The sequence below is a fragment of the Peromyscus eremicus genome, chromosome 3 (genome assembly GCF_949786415.1).
Source record: "Peromyscus eremicus chromosome 3, PerEre_H2_v1, whole genome shotgun sequence".
NCBI classification, from domain to species: Eukaryota; Metazoa; Chordata; class Mammalia; order Rodentia; family Cricetidae; genus Peromyscus; species Peromyscus eremicus.
Window position 1 is genome coordinate 131,500,953 of NC_081418.1, and position 6,524 is coordinate 131,507,476.

At 47.0% G+C, this 6,524-nt stretch overlaps 1 long non-coding RNA gene across 1 annotated transcript; it reads right to left on the minus strand.

Moving 5' to 3' along the window:
* Positions 1-1,199: 1,199 nt before the first annotated feature.
* LOC131906076 (uncharacterized) lies at positions 1,200-4,538 on the minus strand. The gene is made up of 3 exons (XR_009378116.1): positions 4,074-4,538; positions 2,525-2,609; positions 1,200-1,456 (listed from the first exon to the last, which is right to left on the minus strand). It is a non-coding gene; the product is annotated as an uncharacterized LOC131906076 (long non-coding RNA).
* Positions 4,539-6,524: the final 1,986 nt, after the last annotated feature.

Consider the following 6,524-nt stretch of genomic DNA (forward strand, 5'->3'; position numbering starts at 1 on the left):
AGTTCTGCCGGGCGGTGGTGGCACAAGCCTTCAATCCCAGCATTTGGGAGGCAGAAGCAAGTGGATCTCTGTGAGTTCTAGGCCAGCCTGGTCTACAGAGTGAGTTCCAAGACAGCCAAGGCTACACAGAGAAACCATGTCTTGAGAAGCAAACAAAAACAAACAACAACAGCAAAACGAATCAGTTTTACAGGGTATTAAAAGGAAAAAGTAAATCAATACACAGAAATTGATGGTCCATGAGAGCTTGCTCACCACCAAATCTGCTTTTAATAACCTTTCGCCTAGGTGATGTAGCTGTGTTTGTCTTCTTAGAACAATGTCTTTTATATAAGGAGCACTCAGTAAATGAATGTTTTTAGAGTAAAGGGTAAATTTTTATTTATTTATTTTAGACCATTTTCTTTTTTAAATTAATTTTTTAGTTACACTCATGATACTCATTAATTATACTCATGATATTAATTACATTTGTGGTATTCAAAATGAATTTTTTAAAATTGTATTTATTTTTATTTTATGTGCATTTGTATTTTGCCCGCATGTATGTCTATATGAGGATGTCAGATCCCCTTGAACTGGAGTTACAGACAATTGTGAGCTGCCATGTGAGTTCTGGGAATTGAACCCAATGCTTCTGGAAGAATAGCCAGTGTTCTTAACCACTAAGCCATTTCTCCAGCCCCTGAAATTCTGGGTTTTTGTTTTGTTTTGTTTTGTTTTTCCCCCTGGAGCTGAGGACCGAACCCAGGGCCTTGTGCTTGCTAGGCAAGCGCTCTACCACTGAGCTAAATCCCCAGGCCCTGAATTTCTGTTTTTGATATGGGGTCTTGCTCTCCTGCCCAGGCTGGGTCAGAGAGACATTCAGTGCTGAGGTTCGCATCAGAACCCAGCTCCCTTACTCTGGTAGAGTCCTTCTTCTTCTTCTTCTTCTTCTTCTTCTTCTTCTTCTTCTTCTTTTTTTTTTTTTTTTTTTTTTTGTGGTTTTTCAAGACAGGGTTTCTCTGTGTAGCTTTGCGCCTTTCCTGGGACTCACTTGGTAGTCCAGGCTGGCCTCGAACTCACAGAGATCCGCCTGGCTCTGCCTCCCGAGTCCTGGGATTAAAGGCACGCGCCACCACCGCCCGGCTGGTAGAGTCCTTCTGCCACAAGGGGCAACCAGTAGGAAAATGACCGACTGCAGTACACAATACGAGCTGTAAAAGGGGAATCAGAAATGCTCTAGGAGACTTGGGGACAAGAACAAGTATTATAAAGCCTCAGGGAAGAGTTGGTAATTCAAAATCCCTCCCCAGAGTGACAGAAGAGTCTGTGACATGTGACTGCTGCCATTATGTGAGGGGAAGGGGCTCCAGAAGACAGATGGGAGGGGAATGTCCTCTTGGTTCATGGTAACGAAAGAACAGCTTGCGGACTTGGGGTGTAGCTCAGTGGTAAAGCACTTGCTTGCAAGGCCCTGTGTTCATAAAAAAAAAAAAAAAAAAAAAAAAAAAAAAGTATTTTGTAGAAAGAGGTGGCTCCCCGGGTGGTGGTGGTGGTGGTGGTGGCGGCGGCGGCGGCGGCGGCGGCGGCGGCGGCGACAGCAGCGGCAGGGTTTCTCTGTGTAGTTTTGGTGCTGTCCTGGATCTTGCTCTGTAGACCATGCTGGCCTCGAACTCACAGAGATCTGCCTGGCTCTGCCTCCCAAGTGCTGGGATTAAAGGCCTGTGCTACCACCACCCGGCTGAGGCCGAGTTCTCGAGAAAAGCCCATGCCTTGAATTCTGGATGCATGCCAGGTTAAGGGCTCTGCCACTGAGGTGTCCACGGCCCAGCCACAAAAGAGCCTTGGTTCTGCAGGCCTCGAACGGCTGTACACACTCCAGAGGGTTCTTGTGAGGATTAAGGAGGATGTTTTATGAATACAGTAGAGGCCCTGAATGGAGTTCATTCTCCTTTTACCTAGTTTTGAGGGCTGTACAGATGTAAGTGTGAAGGCCGTAGTTTTGGAAACTACCAGTTTTCAGAGTCCCTACAAGTCACCCTCCTTTCTGCCTGGGCAAGGAGGAGGGGCACCCAGGGTCAGATGGCAGCGACTGCACAGCAAAACCGGGGCCCAGCAGGGCCTTTTCGGTTCCTTTTTCGCAGAAGAGCTCTTGGTTTCCTGCTGAGTTTCCCCTAGGCTTCCCTTGGGTTACAGTTACTGAAGTGACCTCAGAGTGACAGCTACCGCTTTCTGAGGGCCTGGCTTTTCTTTTTTTCTTGTTTCTTTTTCCCCTTTCAGACATTGCCAGAGCAAACCCAATTTACAGATGAGAACATTTAAATGAGAGAAGTTCATCTGCTCACGGTCATAGCCAGCAAGGGCCTTGCCTGGGATGACAGAGGCCCCAGATATCTGGATGAGGCCTATGCAGGGTCATTTTGAAACATGATGCTGTTAGGACACATTCTACCCCCAGCCAGACTAGGGCAGTGTTTAAGATTTTTCCTAGAGTTGATGTCTTTACTAAGGGTGGAGTCCAAGGTGTGTGTGGAATTCTTACCTGACTTCCAAGAGAAGCATCCAGGTTTGGGGCTTATCTCTTCTCCAGTCCTCATGGGGTGGGGAGGTACCTCTGCCCCCTCTGCCTGGAATAGAGAATACAGGCTAAACTGTAGCTCAGGGCCTCTGCAACCAGAACCTTGCTACAGACCCACACAGACTGAGGATCAGGAGAGCTGGGAACATGCTGGGAGAGGGCTCCCAGGGGACATCCTTCTGGTCCTTGCAGAACACAAGCTTCCCAGAATGCCTCCTTCCAAGTGAGAAGGTAGGTCTGGTGGAGAAGTCGTTGGTGGTAGTTTTGAAAGCCAGAAAGCTTTGTGTATGTGAAAGGAAGGATTTGGGTTTTTCTGAGACTGGTTGTTTTTATTATTTGAAAATCAGTACAAGCAGATTGTCAAAAAAAAATTTTACCACATTAGCATGGGTAGATAAGAGAAAGGTCTAAAAACTACCCATTGGAACTTATGATCTCTAAAGACAATGCAGACGATGTATGGAGGTCGTGTCTAACCCTGGTCTAACTGGCTACCCCTTTCTTCAGCAACAAGAGCTGAAAGCAGCCTGCAGCATGGGAACCACCGGGGAAGAGAAACGTGCTACCATGAACAAGACAACTAAAATGGGAATACACTCTAGTTCATGAAATGAAATGTTGCTTGATTCTTGAGTCGGACCTCAAACCAATGAAGAAAACATAATAAAACTGGCTGAGGGTGCAGCTCAGTAGTAAAGTTAGGCTTAAAAAACAGAACACAACCCTTAAAAAGAAACCACTGGGGTGGGGGTGGCACACGCCTTTAATCCCAGCACTCAGGAGGCAGAGGCAGGTAGATCTCTGAGTTAGAGGCCAGGCTGGTCTACAGAGTGAGTTTTAGGACTACACAGAGAAACCCTGTGTGGAAAAAAAGAAGAAAAGAAAAGAAAAGAGTACTCCCTGCTCTTCTTTTCTTTTTTCTTTCTTCCTTTTTTTTGTTTTGTTTTGTTTTCTTGTTTTTCGAGACAGGGTTTCTCTGTGTAGCTTTGCGCCTTTCCTGGAACTTTGTAGACCAGGCTGGCCTCGAACTCACAGAGATCCGCCTGGCTCTGCCTCCCGAGTGCTGGGATTAAAGGTGTGCGCCACCACCGCTCGGCACTCCCCGCTCTTCTGAGGGCCTGAGTTTGGTAGTACCCACGTCAGACAGCTCACAATCCCTTGTAACTCCAGCTCTGGGGGATCCAACAACCTCTTGTAACCTCTGTTGGCACTTGTGCACATGCATGCACACACGTGTAATTAGAAGTTAAGAAAAGAAACCACTGAGGATCTGGAGAGCTAGCTCATCAGTTAAGAGCACTTGCTATTCTCACAGAGGACCTGGGTTGAATTCCCAGGACCCACATGGTGACTCATAACCCTCTGTAACTACAGTTCTAGGGGACCCTATGGCCACTTCTGAGCTCTTCAGGCACCAGGCATGCACGTGGTACACTAACATATAAGCAAAACACCTGCAGATAAAATGGCTAAGTCTTAAAAAAAAAAAGAAACTGCTAAAAAGAAGAGTCACCAGGCACCCAGGATGAATTAAGGACTGGAGACTCGAGCTGCACAGGGTCTTGCAAGGGAGTGAGGATGTAGTGGAAAAATTACACTCCGACTTTTCTTGAGCCAGAAGCCCCATAGCTTCCCTAAAAAAGAAAAAAAAAAAAAAAAGTGTCAGTTTAGCCAGGCTTGATGGGTGCACGCGCCTTTAGTCCCAGTACTCATGGGGGCAGAGACACAGTTTCCTGGGACTTCCAGGCCAGCCTGGTCTACATAGCAAGTTCCAGGGCAGGGCTGCATAGAGATCCTGTCTCAAAAAACACAAAACAAACAAACAGGCCAAGAGTCGGTTTCCACATTCACAAAGCGAGGAATTTAGACATGATGGGTTTCTAGGCTGTCCCCAATTTGGAAATTCCTTCTACAATGATATTTTCATTACATGACACTCTGCTCCTCCAGCTCAAAAACACGTTAATCATCTGACTAACTGCTCAGATTTCCTGCTTTATGAGGTCATCGCTGCCTGCTCCAAGTGCTTTTGGCTGCCGGAGAGCAAACATTCCGCATGTGGACTGGAAACACATTTCACTGTGACAGTAGGTCTGCCACTTTGGGGGCTGCTCATTTCGTCCCAAGCAGCGCTGAGCCGGGGTCATCTCCAGCGGGCTTTCCGAGAGCTCAGAAGACAGAATTTCCTACTTTGCTTTCTGACAACTGTAAAAAAATCTTTAAGGATTTTGCCAAGGGAGAGCCAGGGTCCTAGAAACTTCACACCACATGCTCCCAGCTCTCAAAGTGATTAGCATTCCTCTCACTTCCAGGCCACTATCAGTCTTGTCTCTTCCGGGTAAGAGGGGGTGGGGTTTCTGTGTGATGTGATCTGGAGCTGGGGCTGAACCTTCAGGAAACACTGGCTGGGGATCTATGTATATTATATGTCTACAGTCAGGACAAGTGGTCATGTTCTCTCAGTGACAAACTACACATAGTTTCCAGAACACTTCAATAGTTCCTTACAGGTATTTCAAACCTTGAAACCCATAGACTGGGGATTTGTGGGGATGTGTGTGTGTGTGTGTGTGTGTGTGTGTGTGTGTGTGTGTGTGTGTTTTCCAGAAAATTCTCACATAGTGCTCTGAATACCCTCTTGGAGGCACATGGAAGACGTAAAAACAGAGGGGATGAGTGGGGAGGGTTACTAAACACGAGAAGAGCAGTTAAGGGCTCGAGCTGGGCTGCTTGCGTTTGAACCCTGGCCTGCCTATCTGCTCTGGGGCACATTACCTACCCTGTCTGTGCCTCCGTTTTTAAAAAGATTACTGTGAAGGTTAAGGGAGTTCATTCAGGGAGGGCACCAGGAGCAACATCTGCCCAGGAAGTGTGGCAGTTGCCATGACAAGTCTGTGCTAACTGCCTGGCATGTATTATTTATTCTCCCTTTGAAAAAGAAAAAAAAAATACTGAATTCTACACTAGCTTGTAACAAATGACAAGAAACTGATGTAAAGATCAGGCCTCTGTTTCCTCTTTTCCCTTCTTTGTGAAAGGTTTTGTGCTGTGCCTAGTTGTATTTTTTTCCCTTCTCCCTTCTTCTCCCCTCCCCTTCCCTCCCCTCCCCTCTCTTCTCCTTCTCCTTCTTCCTCCTCTCTCTCTCTCTCTCTCTCTCTCTCTCTCTCTCTCTCTCTCTCTCTCTCTCTTTCTCTCTCCCTCTCTCTCTCTCTCTCTCTCTCTCTCTCTCTCTCTCTCTCTCTCTTTTTTTCCAGAGCTGAGGACCGAACCCAGGGCTTTGCACTTGCTAGGCAAGCACTCTACCACTGAGTTAAATCCCCACCCACCATCACCACCCTTTTTTGTTGTTTTAAAGACAGACTCTCAGCCGGGCGGTGGTGGTGCACGCCTTTAATCCCAGCACTCGGGAGGCAGAGCCAGGCGGATCTCTGTGAGTTCGAGGCCAGCCTGGGCTACCAAGTGAGTTCCAGGAAAAGCGCAAAGCTACACAGAGAAACCCTGTCTTGAAAAACCAACAACAACAACAACAAAAAGACAGACTCTCATGTAGCCCAGGCTGGCTTCAAACTTGCTCTGTAGCTGAGGATGATTGTGAACTTCTGATATCTGCTTCCTTCTGATATTGCCACATCTGGTTTTATGGGGATTAAAACCAGGACATGCATGCTAGGCAAATACTCTAGCACCTGAGCTACATCCTCAACTCCATCTCCCTACTTACTTTTTTTTTTTTTTTTTAACACAATAGCATGAATTAGAAATGTCCATGCTGGTGATGGTGGCGGTGGCGGTGCACACCTTCAATCCCAGCACTCAGGAAGCAGAGACAGGTAAATCTCTGAGTTCAAGGAAGCAGAGGCAGGTGGATCTCTGAGTTCGAGGCCAGCCTGGTCTACAGAGCAAGTTCTAGAACAGTCAAGGGCAGCTAAGGCTACACAGAAAAACCCTGTCTTGGAAAAAGAAA